This window comes from Schistocerca nitens, chromosome 4, assembly GCF_023898315.1.
Source record: "Schistocerca nitens isolate TAMUIC-IGC-003100 chromosome 4, iqSchNite1.1, whole genome shotgun sequence".
Lineage (NCBI taxonomy): Eukaryota > Metazoa > Arthropoda > Insecta > Orthoptera > Acrididae > Schistocerca > Schistocerca nitens.
The window spans coordinates 420,885,649-420,909,961 of record NC_064617.1 but is presented as its reverse complement, the minus strand read 5'-3'; the positions used below and the strand labels follow the sequence as shown (position 1 = coordinate 420,909,961).

General features: G+C 46.3%; 1 non-coding gene across 1 annotated transcript; it reads right to left on the bottom strand.

Annotated features, from left to right (window-relative positions):
* Positions 1-4,939: 4,939 nt before the first annotated feature.
* On the bottom strand, positions 4,940-5,013 carry Trnan-guu (transfer RNA asparagine (anticodon GUU)). The gene has a single exon. It is a non-coding gene; the product is annotated as a tRNA-Asn (tRNA).
* Between the last annotated feature and the right edge of the window lie 19,300 nt (positions 5,014-24,313).

Here is a 24,313-nt window from a genome sequence, read left to right as displayed (position 1 = left end):
TTGAAAAGATGTCATAGAGAGAGAAAAAAAATTATTTAATCTTTATTCCTACAGCAATTTGTGTCCCTTGTTCTTTATTTTTCGTACTAAGTATGTGTTATGACCTGTTTGGGGTTTTGACTGAGTACAAGTCAAACAGATAAAACATATTATTGTTTAACTATATGTTTATTTTCATTTGTAAATATAGTTTAAATTGATTTTGTATTTACAGTGCCTTCTTTGCTTCGACCTTTTTTATTTGGTGAAATATACTTTCTATTGAAATTTTTGAGCATACCGCATTTGTACGATAATCATAATGCACTACTGACCTATAAAGACACCGTACTGAAGTAACTTAAGAAGTAAAACTGCAAACAAAGAAGAAAAACTTCACAGGTCAAAATGATCGGTAGCGGTCTTTCTAGGTAGTTCGCTAATGACGGTCGTCCTAAGGTTAAGCAAACTGGAACTGATACTGATTGTGCTATATTCACCGTCTGTGCCGAATATCCTTAGAAACTTTAACAAGGTACTAGTCTGAAAAGAACAAAATGGTTGCGAACGAACAGACAGACAGCTACTTTTGTTGTTCTGTTTTACTTTTATCTTTCTTGCGCTGGCATCAAATATCCTGTTTCAGTGGAAGCTACAGAGCGATTTGATTTCTGTGAATTCTTGCTGTCCTTGACTTGCACTCGCCTGCGTTGTAGGTGTTTAAACAGAAGACTGAGCGCCACTCACACGAGGATAAACAGCTCACTGACGAACAATTTGCTCTTCTGTCGCCGTCGGTACCGGTCTTGGCACCGTAATCGAGGTTCTTCTCTGTCTGCCACGGGAATTTATGTCGGCAGAGTCAGCGTTACGCTTCGTTATAATTTTAAGTATTTCCGATATTTATTCTTGCGCTTATAAAAGACACATTTACTGTGCACTATAATTCATAATTTTAGTTTAGAATTGTGAGCAAGTGGCATTGCCAGGCAATCCACACAACTTTTCCATTGTTGCGCTCTTCAGCACTGCAGTTTTTCGTTAGAAGAATCATTGTAGTGAATAACTAAACTGCGTGGCACAGCAGCCAGTGTACTTCAAGTGTTTATCTGAAACTATTTTGATCAGAATATAACATCTGTTGATAACTGCACTATCCGATCAAATGTATCCGAACTCGCTGTGTAATAATCATCTTGTGTTGCAATTCTACTTACGTTGGTGCACGGAATTCCGCCTTATGGAAACACCTTTTCGGATTTGTGTTAGCCAGACATGTTTCAGCACTGTTTGTGCTATCTTCAGTGGGTTATTTTATTTTCTTACTTACATGAAACTATTGGGTATTTACGTTGGTAGCTAATCTGCTACACTGTCTACAACTCGTCATGGCTTTGATGTTGTAGTGTTTTCCCATATGTTTTGGCGAGATGAATGAATTGATTTCTGTGACATATGGTCGTCTGACAACGCACTTTCTACGAATGTTCAAACATGGGCAGAGTTGTTGAATGGCAGCGAAAACTCTCCCCATGTTTGAACATTCGTAGAAAGCGCATTGTCAGACGACCATAAGTTACAGAAATCAGTTTATTCACCTCGCCAAAACATATGAGAAAACACTACAACATCAAAACCATAACAAGTTGTAGACAGTGTAATAGATTAGCTACCAACATAAATACCCAATAGCTTCATGTAAGTAAGAAAATAAAGGAACCCACTGAAGATAGCACAACAAGTGCTGAAACATGTCTGGGTAAAACGAAACTAAAAACGTGTCTTGCGTAAGGTGGAATTCTGCGTCCTACCCTGTGTAATGCGGAATTGACGACAAGGTGTCACGAGATGTGGACCTACCAGTATAAAAGGAGGCTGGAAGTATAGTGTTGTGGGCAGAGAAGCAGTAACAGCAGAATTGTTCGGTTAGGAGAACTCATTGACTTCGAACATAGATTAGTTATTAGCTGCCACCTGAGTAACAGATACTTCAAGGATAATTCAACCCGTCTAAAGCTGCACAATCTAATACATTATTTTACTGGTTAGTCAGTTAAAAATATTCCTTATTTATTATTATTATTATTATTAATACATATTCTTTATGTGTGCTTTTATTTTAATTATTGGTTTTAGTTTGTTTAGCTTAGTTCCTCATTTCCTATTATCTTTACTCTCCTGAAAACCTGGGAAATATAAATGTTTCGTTTTAAATACCATAGGAGACCAAGAGTGTGTTCCCTAGCGCCGATCTCTAGGAAATTCCTCGTCGTTATCCGTTCTACCTGAAATCTCTAAAACATTTTCTCGCTACGCAGAACGTTCGGCACAACTATGTGCTATGTTGTTTGGTGAGTTTGGATGATAGGTTCAACAATTTAGCAATTTAAAATTTATTAATTCGGAGATAATCTCACGACGAATTCTGACCGTGGAAAATGCAGGTTAGCACTATAGTTCCAACTTCATCCCCGATCGATCTGCGTCTCGTAATATCTGTACCGTGATAATTAACTAATTTCGGTATGGAGATATACAAACCTTGAATACTTGAAGTTAGTTATTGGATTTTATTTTGTGCAAAAAACCATTTGAACATTTACTATATACCGTAATGGTGTCTCACAACATTACAATCTCTCTCCTCCTCTCGCACGTCCGACCTCTCCATTTCCTTCACAAAGAGTCTATAAAACAAATTTTTGGTTCGGTAAGACACAGAGATGCGTTCGTAGCACGGAACGTCCGATTCTCGCAATCGGTAATTGCCGTTCACCACAATATCAATTAGAATTATATATTAATACCTTCAGCTGCTGACGGGAGTTTATATATATCAACGGGGACAGATGAAAATGTGTGCCCGACTGGGACTCGAACCCGGGATTTCCTGCTTACATGGCAGACGCTCTATCCATCTGAGCCACCGAGGGCACAGAGGATAGTGTAACTGGAGGGACTATCTCGCACACGCCTCTCGCGAGACCCACATCCTCACCTTGTATGTCCACACACTACAGTCGTAGTGTCCCTACCCAACAAACTCATTACTCGTGGAAGACATTCTTACCAAGTCCCGTAAGAGTTCTGGTAATATGTGCGCATCCGCACAGAAGAAGAAGGTCATGGCCGGTATTGCCAGAATTATGTACTTATATGGATATGGTGTCTGTTCTTTCGGACATGTAAGTATACAATATCAATTCGTCGCACTCCAAGTAGAGTTTTGCATACATTGTTACATCATAAGAAGTCGTCTGTTGGTGATGTGGCTGGGAATCACGCTAGTTCCAAAGTGCTACCAGCCGTCCAGTTAACACTGTGAGCGTGCGTACGTGTGTAGGGAGTTAAGAAAAAGGGTGTACAATGCCGAGCAGCGACCCACATTTTTCTGTAGTCACAGCTAAGCGACACTTGCGATGATGTAAAGAGCGACGCCACTGGACAGTGCATAATTGTAAACGAGTGATTTGGGGTGATGAGTCATGCTATACATCTGGTAATCCGACGGAAAGGTTTGGGCTCGGATAAGGCTTGGAGAACCTTACCTGCCATCATGTGTAGTCCTAATAGTAAACTACGGAGGACGTGGTGTTACAGTATGGGGCTCGCTTTTTTTGTGTGTGGTCTCCCTATTGCGCTTAAGAAAACGTTAAATACGAAGGAAATGAACATATTTTACAGCGTTATGCACTGCTTACAGTAGAGGAACAGTTCGGAGACGATGACTGAATCAGCATGACAGTACACCCTCTCAAAGCAGCATTCGCGAGGCAGTGGTTTGTGGACAATAACATTCCTGAAATGGACTGCCCTGTCCAGAGTCCCGACCTGAACCCAATGGAACATCTTTGGAATGAGTTAGAACGTCGAATTCGGTCCAGACCGCAGGGTCCAACATCACTATCTTCTCTGGTTTCAGCTCCACAGATATGCATACACCTCACTGAAAGTGGCCCCACAGATTTCATGCCGTCAGAAAGGCGAGGGGTGGAAACGCCCGTTATTAATGTCCCCTAACAGGTGTTCGGATATTTTTGGTCAGATAGTGTATATCCCAGCGCACACGTCGTTTATACATTATGAACCACCTGAAGCTTGCATCCCGAACACTTTTGAAATCGGAGGCGCCATTTGCACAGAAATTAAGTGAATAATCATGCGGAGATATACTGAGTCCTAAAGCACCGGAGGAGGCACGAAGGCAGCACAGGAGAAAGTGTCTGATTCGGTCAGTACCCTACAAGTGTTACAAGAAATGCTTCCAGCCCTACAGCAGGTCCAAAACCAAGGCAAGGAGGGATTTTTTGCTCCATGCCTTGACACGACGGGACAAGGGGGAATGACGCAGTGAGACAACGAATGATTGGAAGTGACAAACATAAACTGTGGTCAATGAAATCGACAACCTAGACATGGCAGACATCGTGCCAACCATACTGATGGGTGACAGACATAAACTGTGGTCAATGAAATCGACAACCTAGACATGGCAGACATCATGCCACCCATACTGATGGAATAAGGTGATGATCACCAGGAGGTATACTGTCCATTAACATACGGGTTCCTTTCCTGGCGACCAATATGTGAAGCTTATAGATAGTGGATATGCACGTCACTCGACCAACAGCGGCTTACTGCAGACAGACACTTAAGAGACACCAAATACAAATCAACATCGAGAGAGAAGCCCTGTCATATGGCACTCGCGGTGTACTAAATGTAAGTAATACGTCTTCTGTAGTGGGCGTCGCTCTATTGCAGTGTCACACATGACGAATAAATAGGAAAACAGTAGAACGTCTGTGCAGGGCCATGTTTTTACCTACACTGTCACTTGGCTGATCGTGTATAAGGCTCCGTGGCATCATTCAAACGCAGCCAAATTGTCACACTAGCGGTGTATCTCTAACAAAGTCGACGTATGTCCTCACCTCGGTGGCGATTAAAACGATTTCGCCCTCGGGTGGGCTCGAACCACCAACCTTTCGGTCAACAGCCGAACGCGCTAGCCGATTGCGCCACGGAGGCATTGACTTTTATTCACTTCTGCTCTCATTATCAATGCAACTCGTATACCTTCTGCACGCATCTCGCAGAATGATAGCATCTGCTTACGCCTCTTCACATGGATAACGTGCATGCACAATGCAGCGAGGCTCATAAACGAATCGCATCGCCAAATATGACATTATACTACAAAATGCGTACAAAATAGTGGTATAAAACAGTGTTCCGCCTACACATTTAGTAAACCTCTGAGGCAAGTAGAATACTCTTCATAGGTTGTAGTACTTCCCTGTCATTCAGTGTACTGCCATGTGTTAGATGCTGCTCGAGCTAGCTCTGCTCTCAGCACGGAAGTTAAAAAAAAATGAATGCCTTCTGTGAGGGTCGAACTCACGACCCCTGGTTTACGAGACCAGTGCTCTACCACTTTTTTTTGTATTATAGATTTATTTTTGTTTCATTACAAAGAAAGATCCTACAACTGCCGTAGCCGAGCGTCAGAGTCGTCTTCTCGTCTGTTGGGAGGGGTTCCCCCCTATTCCGTCCGTAGAGGATCAATATGCTCCAGGATTCTTCTTCATTTTCAGCGTCTCGTACCCGGAACGCCCCAGTGAGCAGGAGGATCCGCAAATAATGAACCTAAATAATTTGCGAAACGAGTTCTGTACTTCGGGTGGCGGCTGAAAGCTGCATGTGTCGTCATCAATAGGGACCAAAAGTCGAGTGTGCCTTTGGGAGCATCGCAAAATATGTAGTAAACGGCCATGCCTTTTAGCCAGTTAACGGCGTTCGTTCTGGTTGATGGAAAGTATACGCCGTCGGGGCGCAATACGTCAGCAGGAGAGATAGACTCCGGCAATCGCCGCAAGAGTAATGCCAGCATGCGCTGCGTCAGTAGCCAGCACTCGCTGGTCGCGGCACACGTCAGACGGTGTGCATCCGAGTCAGCGACTGAGCATGTCGGACACAAGGGGTCGTCCGTCAGATGTATGGAATGTAACCTCTGACGAGTAGCGAACTTCCCATTCACAACCACGTACCACAATGAACGCACCGTCGTAGGTAGAAAAGGCGTGTGTACCGGTCGCCACACAGTGTTCCAGGCAACTTCAGGATGTCTGTGGGTGACCGTATTTACAGGTTGCCGCTGTTGATAGAGGCGATAATAGTCTTTTGTGCTGGGCTTCCGTGTCGTCGGAAGTTCTGACCATAAGTAGCTGAAGTCAATAAAGAAGTCTCTGATGTGGGTGAGTGCCGGTGAAATGTGTCCTACAGAAACCGGGGGATGCAGAGAGTGTGGTGCCACTTCCGCTATCAGGGTGCCCGTCAGAGTGGCATGGGCAGAGGTCCACGCACGACGCATAGTGTTGAGATAAAGCGATCGCGCACGGTTATATACGTGAATTAAACCGATACCGCCCGCCCGCTGCGGCAGTGTCAGGGTGGCGTATCGGACTTTAAAAACCAGACCGGTGCTTACGAAATGTCCATACGCTGCTTGAAATCTGTCGGCCATCGTAGCTGTCAAGGGAAGGATATGCGCAAAATAGTTCAGTTTTGAGACAAGATAGGTGTTGACATAACGTGTTCTGAGAAGCATATCCAAGCGACGCAGTTTGTTGTCCTGCAGCAGAGCACGTGTCTGGTGTAGGACCCGGCGGTACGTAGCCGCCGCCGTGCGGCGGACATTGCTATAGAATTGCACTCCTAAACACTTGAGTACGGGCACCTTGTCAAAGGGCACCGCCGTTGTGTGGGAAATCCCCCCTCCGACATCCATGTATTTTGTCTTCTTCACGTTGATGACGCTCCCAGCGACCGCCCCGTACTGGCGTAGCCACTGTAGCGCCATATGCATTTCATCCTCTGATCTGGCCAGGAACACCACGTCATCGGCGAATGCACCACAACAAAAGGTCACGTCCCGCAAGGAGATACCAGTTAATCGCTGCCGTAGACCATGTAAAGCTGGTTCAAGCGCTGCAGCAAATAATATGCCCGACAGGGGGCACCCTTGTCGCACTGACCGTCCAACAACAATGTGACCAGACTGATAACCGTTGACCATCATGCGGGAGCGCGCTCCGTGGACCAGTCGAAGGACCACCTGTGCAGACTCCGGAGAGAGAACCATGTGTTGCAAAACTGCGCGTAAGAAGCCGTGATCGACGCGGTCGAATGCGTGGTCAAAATCTACGGCGACAAGGGCGCCTCGTATTTTGCAGGCCGCCGTCAAAGAAATTACGTCGCGGTATGAGGGCTGCTAGAAATTCTTGGGTAACAGAAGAAATATTGAATTTAATTGATGAAAGGAGAAAATATAAAAATGCAGTAAATGAAGCAGGCAAAAAGGAATACAAACGTCTCAAAAATGAGATCGACAGGAAGTGCAAAATGGCTAAGCAGGGATGGATAGAGGACAAATGTAAGGATGTAGAGGCTTATCTCACTAGGGGTAAGATAGATACTGCCTACAGGAAAATTAAAGAGACCTTTAGAGAAGAGAACCACTTGTATGAATATCAAGAGCTCAGATGGAAACCCAGTTCTAAGCAAAGAAGGGAAGGCAGAAAGGTGGAAGGAGTACATAGAGGGTCTATACAAGGGCGATGTACTTGAGGACAATATTATGGAAATGGAAGAGGATGTAGATGAAGATGAAATGGGAGATACGATACTGCGTGATGAGTTTGACAGAGCACGGAACGACCTGAGTCGAAACAAGGCCCCGGGAGTAGACAACATTCCATTAGAACTACTGACAGGCTTGGGAGAGCCAGCCCTGACAAAACTTTACCATCTGGTGAGAAAGATGTATGAGACAGGCGAAATACCCTCAGACTTCAAGAAGAATATAATAATTCCAATCCCAAAGAAAGCAGGTGTTGACAGATGTGAAAATTACCGAACTATCAGTTTAATAAGCCACAGCTGCAAAATACTAACGCGGACTCTTTACAGACGAATGGAAAAACTGGTAGAAGCGGACCTCGGGGAAGATCAGTTTGGATTCCGTAGAAATGTTGGAACACGTGAGGCAATACTAACCTTACGACGTATCTTAGAAGAAAGATTAAGAAAAGGCAAACCTACGTTTCTAGCATTTGTAGACTTAGAGAAAGCTTTTGACAATGTTGACTGGAATACTCTCTTTCACATTCTAAAGGTGGCAGGGGTAAAATACAGGGAGCGAAAGGCTATTTACAATTTGCACAGAAAGCAGATGGCAGTTATAAGGGTCGAGGGGCATGAAAGGGAAGCAGTGGTTGGGAAAGGAGTGAGACAGGGTTGTAGCCTCTCCCCGATGTTATCCAATCTGTATATTGAGCAAGCAGTAAAGGAAACAAAAGAAAAATTCGGAGTAGGTATTAAAATTCATGGAGAAGAAGTAAAAACTTTGAGGTTCGCCGATGACATTGTAATTATGTCAGAGACAGCAAAGGACTTGGAAGAGCAGTTGAACGGAATGGACAGGGTCTTGAAAGGAGGATATAAGATGAACATCAACAAAAGCAAAACGAGGATAATGGAATGTAGACAAATTAAATCGGGTGATGCTGAGGGAATTAGATTAGGAAATGAGACACTTAAAGTAGTAAAGGAGTTTTGCTATTTAGGGAGTAAAATAACTGATGATGGTCGAAGTAGAGAGGATATAAAATGTAGACTGGCAATGGGAAGGAAATCGTTTCTGAAGAAGAGAAATTTGTTAACATCGAGTATAGATTTAAGTGTCAGGAAGTCGTTTCTGAAAGTATTTGTATGGAGTGTAGCCATGTATGGAAGTGAAACATGGACGATAACTAATATGGACAAGAAGAGAATAGAAGCTTTCGAAATGTGGTGCTACAGAAGAATGTTGAAGATAAGGTGGGTAGATCACGTAACTAATGAGGAGGTATTGAATAGGATTGGGGAGAAGAGAAGTTTGTGGCACAACTTGACTAGAAGAAGGGATCGGTTGGTAGGACATGTTTTGAGGCATCGAGGGATCACAAATTTAGCATTGGAGGGCAGCGTGGAGGGTAAAAATCGTAGAGGGAGACAAAAAATGGCTCTGAGCACTATGGGACTCAACTGCTGTGGTCATAAGTCCCCTAGAACTTAGAACTACTTAAACCTAACTAACCTAAGGACAGCACACAACACCCAGCCATCACGAGGCAGAGAAAATCCCTGACCCCGCCGGGAATCGAACCCGGGAACCCGGGTGTGGGAAGCGAGAACGCTACCGCACGACCACGAGATGCGGGCTAGAGGGAGACCAAGAGATGAATACACTAAGCAGATTCAGAAGGATGTAGGTTGCAGTAGGTACTGGGAGATGAAGAAGCTTGCACAGGATAGAGTAGCATGGATAGCTGCATCAAACCAGTCTCAGGACTGAAGACCACAACACACAATGCTCCTAACGCCGTATGTTGCTGACACCACCTAAACATGTCTGATCGGTGTGGATGGCTTTCCCGATAGCGGTGTGGAGACGCGCGCAGAGGATAGGGGCGAAGATCTTGTAGTCGTTGTTGAGGAGTGTGAGTGGGCGAAAATCCTGCCACCTACAACCAACATTCGGTTTCGGAACTGGGATCAAGATGCCTTCTGTGAATTCTGTGGGGACAGTGAAATCAGGGCGGATCAGGTCTTGAAACATTTGGAGCCATTTGTCACCCATAAGGTGGTAAAAAGTGCGGTAGAATTCCAGGAGTAAACCGTCCGGTCCAGGCGACTTGTTCGGTGCTCCACGTGCCAAGGCCGATGTCAGCTCGTCGGGTGTAATGGGCAACAGCAGACTATCATCGGGTGCCACGTCCCGAGGGGCGGGAAAATCGTGCAACAGCTCGTCATAATCACGTACATTTCGCGGATTTCCATCTACAAGGTCCCATAGTGTCTGGCGAACGTGTGCGCGATGTCCGTTTGTGTCACTGCGCGCCCGCCGTCCTCCGTGTGTACCGCCGTAATGAGCTGACGTTTGCGGTGGCGCCTCTCGCGCACTATGTGATACACTGACGCTGTTTCGTTGGGGATACAGTCTTGCACTCGCGCACGGATGCGGACACCGTCTAGCTGCTCTGTCCTGATGCGGAGTAGACGAGCTTTGATGCGTTGTACGGACATCTGACGTTCGGGAGACGGCGGTTGCGTCGCCAGCTCACGTAACGCTGTATAGTAAAATTCCGATGCTGCCCTTTGCCAGTTCGATCTGTCACGCCCGTAGGCCATCAAGGTCTTTCGGTGGGCAGGTTTGACACATCCCAGCCACCACAGCAACGTGGAAGCATACATAGGCAGGCGCCTGATACATCGACGCCACGTGTCAGTGACTGCTCGCCGACACGCTTCCTCGCGAAGGAGGGAGACGTTCAGCGTCCACGGGCCCCTGCTGCGTATTGTGAGTTGTCGGGGCAAGGTGACAGTGCAGATGTACGCGAGATGGTCCGTGAAGGCCGTCGGCCAGAGTTCTGCATCACGGGTTGCTGTGCGGAGGGCACGCGAGACGTATATCCGGTCCAGACGGCTGGCAGAATGGCTGGTAAAGTGCGTATCTCCACTCTGGGTCCCATGATGTAAGAGCCATGTGTCGTGGAGCGCGAGGTCACGTATCAATGCTTGTAGAGCCGGGCATGGGACGTAATGCGGTATCTGGTCCTCGGGCCGCAGAACACTGTTAAAATCGCCGCCCACTATGTAATGGTCCATATTTCCTTGCAAAAGTGGGGCTACTTCCTCCGAATAGAAGACATGCCTGTCACCACGGTGCGAATTACCGGAGGGAGCGTAGACGTTAATGAGGCGCACTGCGCCAAGTGTGAGTGCGATGCCTCGCCCGTTCGGCAAGTACGTCTCGTCCGTCGCGACTATGCCATCTCGGAGAAGGATGGCCGTTCCTCCTGCGCCATCACCTACGGGTAGGCTGTACGTGGTGTAGCCATATAGGTCTAAACACAGCTCGGGACGGACCTCCTGGAGAAGGGCAATGTCCAAGTCTGCCGCTGTGATCATGTCGTGTAACATGCGGGTCTTGACAGTGGAGTGGACACCATTTACATTGACAGTTCCCACACGGTATGACTGAGACATATCAAGTGGCGGAGGCAGTGTTCCGGTGCAATCCCACAGTGATCTCACACACCACACACCACACAGCCATCCATCTGCATGCTGTGCATTACTGTGCCGTAGGAGTCCCTGACTGGCAGAGCCCTCCGGGCTCAATGTCAGCCATGGGCTCTGGTGGAGATATCGATGTTTGCTGTGCATCATCTGCCTCCATATCGTCTGCCCAATCACCAAGAGACGATTGTGCTGTCATTGGGGGCTGGTCGCTTTCACAGGAGCCCACATTTTGGGAGTCGACGCAGTGCGCCTCGTTTTCTAGGCCACCAGATTTAGGAGAGTGTTCCTTGTCTTCAGGCACCTTCTGGTGAATGATGCCACTGGAGTCCGTTGCAATTGTGGGCGAGTCAACAAATTCGGTGTCTTCCGCCGGCTTCACATCCCTGTCCTGTTCTTCAGCTGACAATCGCCTCTTCTTGTGTCGCTTGGGTGATTTTTGCTTTCGGGTCCGAGATTCGACATCCACTGGAGGGCGGGGCTCGACACAGTCTCGGTTGCTAGGAACCCCTGTGTCTGATCCCGACAGTGACGGTGGCTGGGTGCCCACGACGCTGCGGTGGGCAGATGCTGTAGGAACCTCTGCACCGTTGCGCTGCGGCGTCGTCGACGGCGCTGACTCTCGAACGGAGCTGGCAGCGGCTTGAGAAGGTAGCAGGTTTTGATCATCCATCACATCATGTCGTGCCGCCTCCACATACACTCCTGGAAATTGAAATAAGAACACCGTGAATTCATTGTCCCAGGAAGGGGAAACTTTATTGACACATTCCTGGGGTCAGATACATCACATGATCACACTAACAGAACCACAGGCACATAGACACAGGCAACAGAGCATGCACAATGTCGGCACTAGTACAGTGTATATCCACCTTTCGCAGCAATGCAGGTTGCTATTCTCCCATGGAGACGATCGTAGAGATGCTGGATGTAGTCCTGTGGAACGGCTTGCCATGCCATTTCCACCTGGCGCCTCAGTTGGACCAGCGTTCGTGCTGGACGTGCAGACCGCGTGAGACGACGCTTCATCCAGTCCCAAACATGCTCAATGGGGGACAGATCCGGAGATCTTGCTGGCCAGGGTAGTTGACTTACACCTTCTAGAGCACGTTGGGTGGCACGGGATACATGCGGACGTGCATTGTCCTGTTGGAACAGCAAGTTCCCTTGCCGGTCTAGGAATGGTAGAACGATGGGTTCGATGACGGTTTGGATGTACCGTGCACTATTCAGTGTCCCCTCGACGATCACCAGTGGTGTACGGCCAGTGTAGGAGATCGCTCCCCACACCATGATGCCGGGTGTTGGCCCTGTGTGCCTCGGTCGTATGCAGTCCTGATTGTGGCGCTCACCTGCACGGCGCCAAACACGCATACGACCATCATTGGCACCAAGGCAGAAGCGACTCTCATCGCTGAAGACGACACGTCTCCATTCGTCCCTCCATTCACGCCTGTCGCGACACCACTGGAGGCGGGCTGCACGATGTTGGGGCGTGAGCGGAAGACGGCCTAACGGTGTGCGGGACCGTAGCCCAGCTTCATGGAGACGGTTGCGAATGGTCCTCGCCGATACCCCAGGAGCAACAGTGTCCCTAATTTGCTGGGAAGTGGCGGTGCGGTCCCCTACGGCACTGCGTAGGATCCTACGGTCTTGGCGTGCATCCGTGCGTCGCTGCGGTCCGGTCCCAGGTCGACGGGCACGTGCACCTTCCGCCGACCACTGGCGACAACATCGATGTACTGTGGAGACCTCACGCCCCACGTGTTGAGCAATTCGGCGGTACGTCCACCCGGCCTCCCGCATGCCCACTATACGCCCTCGCTCAAAGGCCGTCAACTGCACATACGGTTCACGTCCACGCTGTCGCGGCATGCTACCAGTGTTAAAGACTGCGATGGAGCTCCGTATGCCACGGCAAACTGGCTGACACTGACGGCGTCGGTGCACAAATGCTGCGCAGCTAGCGCCATTCGACGGCCAACACCGCGGTTCCTGGTGTGTCCGCTGTGCCGTGCGTGTGATCATTGCTTGTACAGCCCTCTCGCAGTGTCCGGAGCAAGTATGGTGGGTCTGACACACCGGTGTCAATGTGTTCTTTTTTCCATTTCCAGGAGTGTATGTTAGCGGGAGAGAGGTCATAGTGGATCGTTGGGGAAGTTCATAGCGCGGCACCTGAACGAGGCGGCGCTGCAGACACTCAGTTCTAACATGGCCCTCCGGGCCGCAGCCCGAGCAGGTCCTCGGTTGTCCATCATATATAACAATTGCGCGGCAGCCACCAACGAAAACATATGATGGAACGTGCTTCTTAAGTTCTATGCGCACTTGTCGTACCCCGTTAAGGACAGGGTACGTTTCGAACGTTCTCCTCTGTGTGGCACAGAACTGTGCCGTATGGCCGCAGCGCATCAACGACTAGGTTGGCAGGAACTTCGAACGGTAGTTCAAAGATGCGCACGGTACGCACACCCAGACCAGCATGGTCAACTACTACCACGCTCACGTTACCGTCTGCGTGACAGAAGCGAAAGCCGTTTGCAGATCGTTGGAGTAATCTGTCGCAGGCCGCTTCGTCGATCAGTTTGAGGTACACTGTGCTGGTTACAATAGACAGATGAATTCCTATCAGTTCTTGTGGTTCGATGTGCATGATGTCTCGTAGAAACCGTTCAATTTCATGGGCCTTCGGTCTCATGTACGATGCGTTGAACGTTAGTTTGAGTGTAGCTTTTCGATATGAGAACGCCATGTCGGGTCGGTACAGGTACTATACGGCAAGACAACGACGCGACCGCGCGCTAGCGGGTAAACAACAACACCTGCGGAGCACTGCCCGGCGCGCCGAGCCCGTCCGCACGATAACACGGCTGAAAGCCGACTGTGCCACTGAGCTAAGAAGACGGCCACTTTGCATTTGTGAGTTATCTCCGAATTGTCACGTCATCATACTGAATCTTACAGCCCTCGACCAGATATCGGATTTGGCACACAGCTGCTACCACTTTCAGTTCAGCATATTTTAATTACATGAGTTTTATGTGGTGACAGAGCAACCATCAGTTTGGCTGGAGGCTGTCCACTATTCTCACCCGACAATATGAAATGACAGGCCTTGTCCCTAAAGTGTTGCGGAGAGCAGGCCAGTGGGTTCTGGATGAACAGCTCGAGCAGGCAGTTTAGCATTTTTATATACAAATTTTAAAAGTCAGGTTAGTGTATCAGAAGGGCGGTTTTTTTACACTTGGTGGGTGGATTTCAATACTTTACAAAAAGCTTAGCTTGTGGAGGTGGACTATGTAACCCCTCCCCCCTCCATGACATTTGCGTGGAATGATCCAGAAAATATGTTAGTCACTGTGCTTTTGAGCGCCCCAAATCCAACATCATCGTCATCAGAAATGAAGTGTATGCAGTGGTCTACAGTTACAGCATACATACACAATTTAATAATCACTAGTACGGGTTTTTATTTTAGAAAGTCACATTTTCGTAATGGTGAAATCGCTACTGAAATCGTCCGCAGCTCGTGGTCGTGCGGTAGCGTTCTCGCTTCCCACGCCCGGGTTCCCGGGTTCGATTCCCGGCGGGGTCAGGGATTTTCTCTGCCTCGTGATGACTGGGTGTTCTGTGATGTCCTTAGGTTAGTTAGGTTTAAGTAGTTCTAAGTTCTAGGGGACTGATGACCATAGATGTTAAGTCCCATAGTGCTCAGAGCCATTTGAACCATTTTTTTAGCTACTGAAATCAACAAAATGAAACTGGAGTAAATTAGAATTTCAATAGTGTTTTCTTTTATTTTTGTAGTACAAATAGTCCACAAGCAATGTTGTTGTTGTTGTTGTTGTTGTTGTTGTTGTGGTCTTCAGTCCTGAGACTGGTTTGATACAGCTCTCCATGCTACTCTATCCTGTGCAAGCTGCTTCATCTCCCAGTAACTACTGCAACCGAAATCCTTCTGAATCTGCTTAGTGTATTCATCTCTTGGTCTTCCTCTACGATTTTTACCCTCCACGCTGCCCTCCAATACTAAATTGGTGATCCCTTGATGCCTCAGAACATGTCCTACCAACCGATCCCTTCTACTAGTCAAGTTATGCCACAAATTTCTCTTCTCCCCAATCCTATTCAATACCTCCACATTAGTTATGTGATCTACGCATCTAATCTTCAGCATTATTCTGTAGCACCACATTTTAAAAGCTTCTATTCTCTTCTTGTCCAAACAATTATCGTGCATGTTTCACTTCCATACATGGCTACACTCCATACAAATACTTTCAGAAAAGACTTCCTGACATTTAAATCTATACTCGATGTTAACAAATTTCTCTTCTTCAGAAACGCTTTCCTTCCCATTGCCAGTCTACATTTTATATCCTCTCTACTTCGAACATCATCAGTTATTTTGCTCCCCAAATAGCAAAACTCCTTTACTACTTTAAGTGTCTCATTTCCTAATCTAATTCCCTCAGCATCACCCGACTTATTTCGACTACATTCCATTATCCTCGTTTTACTTTTGTTGATGTTCATCTTATATCCTCCTTTCAAGACACTATCCATTCCGTTCAACTGCTCTTCCAAGTCCTTTGATGTCTCTGACAGAATTACAATGTCATCGGCAAACCTCAAAGTTTTTATTTCTTCTCCATGGATTTTAATACCTACTCCGAATTTTTCTTTTGTTTCCTTCACTGCTTGCTCAATATACAGATTGAATAACATCGGGGAGAGGCTACAACCCTGTCTCACTCCCTTCCCAACCACTGCTTCCCTTTCATGTCCCTCGACTCTTATAACTGCCATCTGGTTTCTGTACAAGTTGTAAATAGCCTTTCGCTCCCTGTATTTTACCCCTGCCACCTTCAGAATTTGAAAGAGAATATTACAGTCAACATTGTCAAAAGCTTTCTCTAAGTCTACAAATGCTAGAAACGTAGGTTTGCCTTTCCTTAATCTAGCTTCTAAGATAAGTCGTAGGGTCAATATTGCCTCACGTGTTCCTATATTTCTACGGAATCCAAACTGATCTTCTCCGAGGTCGGCTTCTATTAGTTTTTCCATTCGTCTGTAAAGAATTCGTGTTAGTATTTTGCAGCCGTGACTTATTAAACTGATAGTTCGGTAATTTTCACATCTGTCAACACCTGCTTTCTTTGGGATTGGAATTATTATATTCTTCTTGAAGTCTGAGGGTATTTCGCCTGTCTCATACATCTTTCTCACCAGATGGTAAAGTTTTGTCAGGGCTGGCTCTCCCAAGCCTGTCAGTAGTTCTAATGGAATGTTGTCTACTCCCGGGGCCTTGTTTCGACTCAGGTCGTTCCGTGCTCTGTCAAACTCATCACGCAGTATCGTATCTCCCATTTCATCTTCATCTACATCCTCTTCCATTTCCATAATATTGTCCTCAAGTACATCGCCCTTGTATAGACCCTCTATGTACTCCTTCCACCTTTCTGCCTTCCCTTCTTTGCTTAGAACTGGGTTTCCATCTGAGCTCTTGATATTCATACAACTGGTTCTCTTTTCTCCAAAGGTCTCTTTAATTTTCCTGTAGGCAGTATCTATCTTACCCCTGGTGAGACAAACCTCTACATCCTTACATTTGCCCTCTATCCATCCCTGCTTAGCCATTTTGCACTTCCTGTCGATCTCATTTTTGAGACGTTTGTATTCCTTTTTGCCTGCTTCATTTACCGCATTTTTATATTTTCTCCTCTGATCAATTAAGTTCAATATTTCGTCTGTTACCCAAGGATTTCTATTAGCCCTCGTCTTTTTACCTAATTTATCCTCTGCTGCCTTCACTACTTCATCCCTCAAAGCTACCCATTCTTCTTCTACTGTATTTCTTTCCCCCATTCCTGTCAATTGTGCCCTTATGCTCTCCTTGAAACTCTGTACAACCTCTGGTTCTTTCAGTTTATCCAGGTCCCATCTCCTTAAATTCCCACCTTTTTGCAGTTTCTTCAGTTTTAATCTACAGTTCATAACCAATAGATTGTGGTCAGAGTCCACATCTGCCCCTGGAAACATCTTACAATTTAAAACCTGGTTCCTAAATCTCTGCCATACCATTATATAATCTATCTGAAACCTGTCAGTATCTCCAGGCTTCTTCCATGTATACAACCTTCTTTTATGATTCTTGAACCAGGTGTTAGCTATCATTAAGTTGTGCTCTGTGCAAAATTCTACCAGACGGCTTCCTCTTCATTTCTTAGCCACAATCCATATTCACCAACTACGTTTCCTTCTCTTCCTTTTCCTACTATCGAATTCCAGTCACCCATGGCCACATCTGCCCCTGGAAACATCTTACAATTTAAAACCTGGTTCCTAAATCTCTGCCATACCATTATATAATCTATCTGAAACCTGTCAGTATCTCCAGGCTTCTTCCATGTATACAACCTTCTTTTATGATTCGTGAACCAGGTGTTAGCTATCATTAAGTTGTGCTCTGTGCAAAATTCTACCAGACGGCTTCCTCTTCATTTCTTAGCCGCAATCCATATTCACCAACTACGTTTCCTTCTCTTCCTTTTCCTACTATCGAATTCCAGTCACCCATGGCTATTAAATTTTCGTCTCCCTCCACTATCTGAATAATTTCTTTGATTTCATCATAAATTTCTTCAATTTCTTTGTCATCTGCAGAGCTAGTTGGCATATAAACTTGTACTACTGCGGTAGGCGTGGGCTTTGTGTCTATCTTGGCCACAATAATGCTTTCACTATGATGTTTGTAGTAGCTTACCCGCACTCCTATTTTTTTTATTCATTATTAAACCTACTCCTGCATTCCCCCGTTTTGATTTTGTATTTATAACACTGTATTCGCCTGACCAAAAGTCTTGTTCCTCCTGCCACCGAACTTCACTAATTCCCACTATATCTAACTTTAACCTATCCATTTCCCTTTTTAAATTTTCTAACCTACCTGCCCGATTAAGGGATCTGACATTCCACGCTCCGATCCGTAGAACGCCAGTTTTCTTTCTCCTGATAACGACGTCCTCTTGAGTAGTCCCCGCCCGGAGATCCGAATGGGGGACTATTTTACCTCCGGAATATTTTACCCAAGAGGACGCCATCATCATTTAACCATACAGTAAAGCTGCATGCCCTCGGGGAAAATTACGGCTGTAGTTTCCCCTTGCTTTCAGCCGTTCGCAGTACCAGCACAGCAAGGCCGTTTTGGTTAGTGTTACAAGGCCAGATCAGTCAATCATCCAGACTGTTGTCCCTGCAACTACTGAAAAGGCTGCTGCCCCTCTTCAGGAACCACACGTTTGTCTGGCCTCTCAACAGATACCCCTCCGTTGTGGTTGCACCTACGATACGGCTATCTGTATCGCTGAGGCACGCAAGCCTCCCCACCAACGGCAAGGTCCATGGTTCATGGGGGCCACAAGCAATAGTAATTTGAAAATTGTAAATAGCGGCAGTTGTCTGCTCCATGTGTCAGCACTAAATTAAGGGAAAAAGTGAAGTAACAAATGTTTTAGAATACAGAACGAAGGAGAATTGTTTTCTAAGGTGGTGTTCAAATTGCTGACGGCCAGTGCTCATCACAAACTTGCAGTCTGCCATGCAGGTATTGATGCACACTTTCTAGCACTGCATCAGAAGTATCCCACTTACAACTAGCTTCCGATTGTGAGTTCTCCATAATGATCCTTCTTTTGTATAAAGGTATCAATTACCAAAAACGATAGCTCATCATCATCATACCATCACTGAAACGCATCAACTCTTTGTTTTATCGTTGTCATCATAATCTTCTGCATGGTTTATGCTTTGCCTGTTACGTCTACCTATAGTGGATGTCCTTCCACCTGGTTTTGGATCACCCTGTGTTTCTTCATAGGGGTGCTATGGCGATGGGAATATGGAGCCTCTCACACTCAAATGTCAAGGACAACTGCCAGTGGTGTACGCCGCGTAGCTAACCACTCTCTGACCGAACACTGGTTGTAAAACTATAACTTTAGGTGCAGATTAAACGCTGTACACCCCTCAATGCAATCATAGGTCCAAGGTTTGGTTCTATGAAAGCTCACAGTTTGCCACACACTCTCCTTGCCCCAAATACAATTTCCTTTGGCCCTCACTTGCCACAGATACCCATGTTTTTAATAATAGTAACAATAAAATATATAATATATTTTGCCGGCCGCTGGTGGCCGAGCGGTTCTGGCGCTACAGTCTGGAACCGCGCGACCGCTACGGTCGCAGGTTCGAATCCTGCCTCGGGCATGGATGTGTGTGTTGTCCTTAGGTTAGTTAGGTTTAAGTAGTTCTAAGTTCTAGGGGACTTATGACCTCAGCAGTTGAGTCCCATAGTGCTCAGAGCCATTTTTTTAAAAATATTTTAATATTGTTACTACCGCGAGTAGCGTTAAGTATCTGCGGCCAGACGACCTGACTTTTTTGTGGGCCACGAATAAAATGCACGCGATATAAGCGGCGTACGGCAGAAATGTTGTGTAGAGACGTGCATGTTGTGTGTTCCCTACGGAAATGGTGTTTGGAGTGACATTTCTTGATAATGATGGGAGAGCATCGTGATGTAAGTAGTACTTTTACTAACAATGTAAACATTGGACGCTAGTCATGGGCGTATGTGTGAGCGTGAGTGAGTGATTCAATATGTATCGGAGACTGACTGAAGTGGTGCAAATAAAAGTAAACACACATCATGCTCTCTCTTATTTAGGTCGTGCTACAGCAAATATCTTGAGATGATTAGTATGCACTTCATGCATTGTTGAGAGACTCATTGCGGCAATCCTTTGTCGTGGGCTCTTTATGGAAGACTTCTTCATCACGCCACGTAAAGAGTCGTATCCACACCTACGAGATTTTTTCATTGTGCACTTGCTCTCAGACGATTACAGGGAAACTATGATACTGCCCATTAGTCTAAGACTTTGCGATGAATTAAAAGTGCGAAATGTGATTGCTAATGTGAGGAAAGCAGACACTGCCATTCGAAACTGAGAGTTGATTCATATGATGCACTGCTGTAAAACTTTCTTTGTATAAACGAAGCAAAGCTGCAGCGCAGGCTGCATTTTACTTTATGTAAAAATATTGAAAACCCCAGGTTTTTGAATGCATGTTTTTTTTCCCTCTGTGCAGTTCTGAAACGGTTGCGATCACTTGGATGTCGCTTAGGCGACTTGCATGTCCCTAGGCAGTTATCCGGCCGGGAAAAGGAGAGCTACAGTGCAACGTGGAATCCGAGCTGCATTTCGTTAATGGCGAATCACCATATCATTGAGAGGTGCATCCTAGGTAAAAAGGCAGAGTGGAAAGAAATGACCCAGTCATGATTCGATTCTACAACCTTTCGTTTCCTAGCCCGACACTTTAACTTTTTTTTTCATTTCCTCAAATGGTTCAAATAGCTTTGAGCACTATGGGACTTAACATCTGAGGTCATCAGTCCCCTAGAACTTAGAACTACTTAAACCTAACTAACCTAAGGACGTCACACACATCCATGCCCGAGGCAGGATTCGAACCTGCGACCGTAGCGGTCGCGCGGTTCCAGACTGAAGTGCCTAGAACCGCTCGGCCACACCGCCCGGCTTCATTTCCTCCTCTGATGGAGAAGGGCGGGCTGTTCGAGGGCTTGTTGTATCTCATTTTTCAGCTGTTGTGTTTTACATTTTATTTTTAATTACATTTATTTTGCATGCAATTCAGTGCACATTTCATTTTGAAATACAACTGAGTCTTTCATTTTGATATTACAATTTGTATTATTCATTCTGATGTTGTTATATTGAGATTGTTCTTTTTAACAATCTATGCGTTTACTATAATCATAGTAATATAATATTGCTTACAGATCGTGTTGATTCTAATTCAAATATAATAATGTCACATAATACATAAAATGGTAGTGTGAAGACAAGGGAGAGCGATAGAAGCGGAGTAGGTTGGGGTTAACTTATGCCTAGTTGATGGTGAGTGATAAAGATTGAAGTGTAGAGTATTAATTACAATCCACAATTTCTATTTACAATGTGCGGTTTCTTAGAGCTAGTTATAGCTCCTTGAGAGGTTCACGGTCTTGTGTTGGTTATGGTGGTGTGTGTGTGTGTGTTTTTCAATTATCTGCTCTCTCGTCTGGATGAGGTGGGGTTGTGGAGTTAGCTGTGGGTGGTAGCTCCTTGAGAGGTTCACGGTCGTGTGTTGGTTATGGTGGTGTGTGTGTGTGTGTGTGTGTGTGTGTGTGTGTGTGTGTGTGTATCAATTATCTGCTCTCTCGTCTTGATGAGGTGGGGTTGTGGAGTTAGCTGTGGGTGGTTCCTAGGTCTGGGTAAATTTTGGCAGTGTTCTGGGCTGTTGTACTGGAATGGGCGATGTATTTGAATTTTGGTTTTCGTTGAGTTCTATGGCTGGTGGAGCTTTAATTCTAGACCACCACACTAAATGCTATTTTCAGTACACTTTCTGCATTCTCATGATACTGCATGCACTGTTCGCTAGAGTGCAGTGGTGTCATTTTCACATCTTTAATTCATCATAATTCAGATAGTTTGTTTCAAATATATGTAAATTATATACAGAAACGTTCCTCAAGAATCTGTGTCTATTAGTCAAAACCGGAACAAAATTCCTACAGCAGGTCTTGAAATTAGCCTGCACATACAGGCGGAAGGGAGGAGTCAACTTCACTTTATATACAGAGAGAGATGATCATTTGTGTTGACCAGTGCTTAGTACTTCGCTTTAACGTAAGAAATATATATATATATATATATATATATATATATATATATATATATATATATATATATGTATGTATCTTACATACGCCATATAGCTATGTGGAACTAACAGGTGACACAAAATTGTTAAGGCTTTCGTGGCCACTTGTTGACAAACTGCCTATTGGCTTCTGTCTCGGGTTCTTCGGCCGACGTTCATCTAATGATTTTTCTGACGTTTCGCCAGCACGAGTGGCTGGCATTGTCAAAGCTTCACCCTCCATTGCCGGTGGTAAACTGGAGGCGAGCTCGCGGCCGCAGACTATATGTACCTGGCGCGCCAACGTCCGAGGGCTTCTCCGCGGTCATTTCCGGTGCGGTTCTCCTCTTGCTACCTGCGACGGTCGTTCGCTGCAGTACGGGAAGCCTTAAGGTAAACGGATCCTGGCTCCCCGTACTGCAGCGAACGACCGTCGCAGGTAGCAAGAGGAGAACCGCACCGGAAATGACCGCGGAGAAGCCCTCGGACGTTGGCGCGCCAGGTACATATAGTCTGCGGCCGCGAGCTCGCCTCCAGTTTACCACCGGCAATGGAGGGTGAAGCTTTGACAATGCCAGCCACTCGTGCTGGCGAAACGTCAGAAAAATCATTAGATGAACGTCGGCCGAAGAACCCGAGACAGAAGCCAATAGGCAGTTTGTTAACAGGTGACAGCTGGCAGCCCCACCACCAAACTTACCTGCAATGGTTCAAATGGCTCTGAGCACTATGGGACTTAACATCTGTGGTCATCAGTCCCCTATAACTTAGAACTACTTAAACCTAACTAACCTAAGGACATCACACACATCCATGCCCGAAGCAGGATTCGAACCTGCGACCGTAGCGGTCGCGCGGTTCCGGACTGAGCGCCTAGAACCGCTCGGCCAAAACGGCCGGCCGGCTTACCTGCAATGGGATGGTCCCCCATTCAGGTATATGTCAAGTTTGATAGTACAATAATACTATGTAATACTATGTAATTATGATTCGCAGTCAAAACCATCCCTGTATTTGAATGGCCGGTACGGTGGCTCAGCGTGTTCGGTCAAAGGGTTGTCTGTCGTCTGTAGTAAGAAAGCTCAGTGATCAACGATGAACTTGAAGGGGTGTCACGTGACGTCCGCCCAGACCAAACACCGAGAACATTGACGATCAAAATTAAATAAAAATAAAATAAAATAAATGATAAGCGTCGCTGCCTGCATGTGGAGGAGGTCTGGAACTGGATCCGCTAAGCCCGTGAAGTCAAATGAGAAACCGTTTGAATGAAGACGCAGTATTATCAGTAGAATTCATCCAGTGGCAACAAAGGCTGGAGAGATTTCCTGTTGCAGTCGGCTCGTCGGATCCGGCCAAAAGCCTCATCCGTGTGACATTTACGTTTCACTTTGACGTAATCCCGTCAATGGAACAGGACAAGAGTATTTCACACTTCTGGGGAAGTAGCAACTGAAATCTCTCTCATCTACGCTCATACCTGCAGACAGAGGCGCCGAGAGATATTCGCTCTGTCACATGGAGCAAGCAATGCGCGCAGAGGTCATCCGACGTAGCTGCTCTTCCTCGCGGCGAGTTCTGATCCGGCCTGCTGGTTTACCTCTGGCGGGTAACGGCGACATATGTAGACATCCGTAAATACACAGGGTTTGTTGGCGCCCTAAAGCCGTTCGCGCGTCCTAAATCTGTCCGCAACGGCATAAATACACCTAACTGGAAATCAAATTAAACATGCGAACCCGGCCGATAACTTTCCGGCGCGCGATCTGTCTGTTTCCCCGGCGCGCCGCGGGGCTCTGTGAACTACTCGCAGACAACACCCTCGCGCCGGCCGCAGCTGCGGAGCCCAGGTCACTACACACACACACACAAACACACACACAAACCACAGGCTTTTGTCGTCTGCACGCGATGATTCGCTTGGCTGGCGTAAGACAAACTGCACACGGATCTACTCGATTACGAATCCGTTAAGCAGCCAGTGAAAGTGGAGTGCAGCATCTGTTGAATGGGATGAACAAAAAATGGTTCAAATGGCTCTGAGCACTATGGGACTCAACTGCTGTGGTCATAAGTCCCCTAGAACTTAGAACTACTTAAACCTAACTAACCTAAGGACATCACACAACACCCAGTCATCACGAGGCAGAGAAAATCCCTGACCCCGCCGGGAATCGAACCCGGGCGCAGGAAGCGCGAACGCTACCGCACGACCACGAGTTGCGGACGATGGGATGAACAGTCTGATGAGGACGCACTATCGATTTAGAGAAAATGTCAACTGATGAAAAATCTCGGAAATCCTGAGAAAAACAGGCGTGAGCTTTATCTAAAGACAGGTAATAAACAGGAAGTGACGGGTGTAAGCGTAGAAGTTTCTGTAGGTGAGAGAGGAACGCAGTGTAATTAACAACAGTACCTCAGTATTTAT